Raw genomic sequence first — 2,858 nt, forward strand, 5'->3', positions numbered from 1 at the left:
CCAGGACTGCTATTCCTGGGCTTATAGACTGTGGTTGTTAGCGAGAAACCTCGTAAGGTTGGGAGATTGTCTGAAACAGAAAACAGGCATGTCACCCAGGAGCTTCTTCATTATTCAAAATGTTAAACATGTATTTCAGCGCTTCCTGAGTAATTTTTAAAGTAGCCATTTCTACAGTAACTTCAACCATCACAGCAAAGAAGAACACAACCTGTAAACAAAACTGCAAAAGATTCTTGGAACAAGTTTGCATATTAACAACGCTGGTTTTGGGTCAAAAAACAAGACCTTCACGCTCCAAGTCTATTTTTTCACCAAACTCATTTCCCTCAAAAGGGAAGTGCACCGCTCCTGGAAGCACTGCAATACCAGATCGATGCATGGAATGGATGGAGCAAGCCCCTATTCCATCTCCCTCTTCCAAAAACTTATTTAATATAGAGTTCTCAGAGAGAGAACATATCAGATATTAAACTGATAAGAACAGATACTACACTTGATCTAAGCCCACAAAAGGCCGAGAAGCGATACGAGTGTGGGAAAATTATACACAGCCCACCCATCTGGACACTTTTAGACGTCATGACGACTCACCCGAATGCAACACATGTGAGCCTCGCAACAAGATTTTTACAGATCGGCAAGTACACCTACTTTCTTCATCCTGCAGCTCCGTTCTAGCTGGTCAAAGCAAAACCTCTCCCACCAGATCATTCAGCTTTAAAACGAGTTATTCCACCGGACCTGCGAGCTGCCTCTGTGGTGGTTGTTTCGCTGCCTAAGCGATCTCCTAATCTGCATGAAGCCTGTCCCCTCGCTGCAGCATGCTGACGCCATCGAGCTGTTAACCCTGGATGGACTGCAGGACCAAAACAAAAAGCAGTCAAGTAGCACTTTAAAGACTAGCAAAATAATTTGGAAACCTTCTGTTAAGGCCACGTGCCTGCCAGAAGGGCCGGGTTCCACTTTTGTGGGGTTTTCCTGTCAAGGATACAACCAACCGGCTCGAGCCCCCACCCAGTGGCCTGGGACAATTTCACCCCCGTGCTGGGTGCCTGGAAGGCGGTTCTCCCCCCTCGCAAGCACAGAGTCTGAGATAGAAATGGCTTGTTTAATGACCATAACCTACCCCAAGGTGACAGTGACAGATGCAGTATATCTAAGCAAAGAAGAGACAAACCCCCTTTACCCAGCTACCATCCCCATATGCAGTAGAACCCAGTCTCTTGCTGGGGCTCTTGGCCCTTTACCCCATACACACAGTTACAGGGTGTACCTTCTGCAGTGCAGTCCCAAACCCAAAGCCCGCAGATACAGTCCCAGGGCAGTACCAGCTGTCCACTTGTCTGCAGCCTCCCCTTGCTGCCACAAGCCACCCACCCCCGTCTGATGGGCTTCCTACCAGCCTCCCCCTGTCATCCACCACCACTCCTACCAGCCACCCACTCACCGTGGCTCCCAACCCCACTGCTTGGGCTCCCCCAAAGGCAGAACTCTCTGATTTTAGCTCAGCATGGCCTCAGCTGCCACTTTTGCATTAGAGCTCCTGAGATTTCTCATACAGGGTTTTAGAAACACCCTACTATCCAGCTCTGCCTTTCAACAGCAGCAAAGAACTAGGCAAGCCAGACTTAGAGCTACAGGGCCCAGGCACTCAGCAAGCTGGCTTAAGCACTACACCTCCGCTTTTTTCTTACAAGGCTTTAAACCAGGGAGCCCTGTGTAATCAATGTCTTATGCAGCTATGGCAACTGCCCTGTCCCCCACAACAACCCAGAGCATTGGTGAGATCTCACAACTCCCGCATGAAGTGTCAACTTAAATTGTGATTTTACAACTACATGTTTACAAGAGACCAAATCTCAGGGCTGACTTGCTATCCATTCGACTTTGCAGTGCCTGAAAAGGTATCACACGTGCACACCTTTGCATTCTTATGCAAATGACCTCTGGGAGACACATTCCTCCCAGCCTTTCGCAGCATTGCGTTCTCCTGCCGCCACATTCCCTCCAAATTTATTCCGTCAGCTTTGGTGGGACAGACCCACTTCTTCACACCATCAGACCACCGGACCGCAGAACCGGTGTCAACCACACACCTCGGCAGCAACCCCCTGCTCTCATCCACTGCCATCGTCCCTCCCTTAGCAATCACACTGCTGGGGATTGCCCTGAGGCAGAACCCTGTGATTTCAGCTCTGCAAGGCCCAAGCTGCTGCTCTGTGATTTCAGAGAGAGGCTGAAAGCAGCTACTTAACTCCACGGCAATTGGAGAGACTTGAACTGGTTTTCTCCTCCTCCTGGAGGTAACACGCTTCCAGTTCTCCTCCTTGTTTTGGGCAGCCTGCTGTACCTGCAGTATTATCTGTTGCCTTCTGTCCAGAAAGTCTTCACCTTCTCTGATGGACCTGAGGGTTGGGATTTGGGCCTCAAGTCCTTTAACCTTCTCTTCTAAAATGGCTCCTAGCTTACCCTTGGGCCAGAGAAAATCCTTTCTATCATTCGGGAGGAAGACAAACACGGCACATGCCATGCAGGTCACAACAACAGAGCTCTCCCCAGCCACGTCACTCTCCATTTCTCCCTTGACAGAGATCCCTTATTTGTTTCTAGTGCCGCCTTGGAGGGCACAAGAGAAACCCCGTACAAGAAAGGTGAAAACAGGTATGTGGCTCCTCCCAAAGGCGAGCTGCCTGGGAGCTGCTCCTGTTCGCTGCTCCTCACAGGAGTCGCTGGGGCTGCCTTCTTTCGGGGCTGCTAGCTGGCTAGGCCCGGCTGAGTTGTGAATGAAAAGCCCCGGGCAGCAGCGCGGAACAGCCCACGTCCTGTGTCCCTCTCCCCGTGGCCAGCCCGGCCCC

At 50.7% G+C, this 2,858-nt stretch overlaps 1 non-coding gene across 1 annotated transcript; it reads right to left on the minus strand.

Moving 5' to 3' along the window:
* Nucleotides 1-335: 335 nt before the first annotated feature.
* Nucleotides 336-529, minus strand: LOC142025385 (U2 spliceosomal RNA). The gene has a single exon (XR_012648657.1). It is a non-coding gene; the product is annotated as a U2 spliceosomal RNA (small nuclear RNA).
* Between the last annotated feature and the right edge of the window lie 2,329 nt (nucleotides 530-2,858).

The sequence above is a fragment of the Carettochelys insculpta genome, chromosome 22 (assembly GCF_033958435.1).
Source record: "Carettochelys insculpta isolate YL-2023 chromosome 22, ASM3395843v1, whole genome shotgun sequence".
NCBI classification, from domain to species: Eukaryota; Metazoa; Chordata; order Testudines; family Carettochelyidae; genus Carettochelys; species Carettochelys insculpta.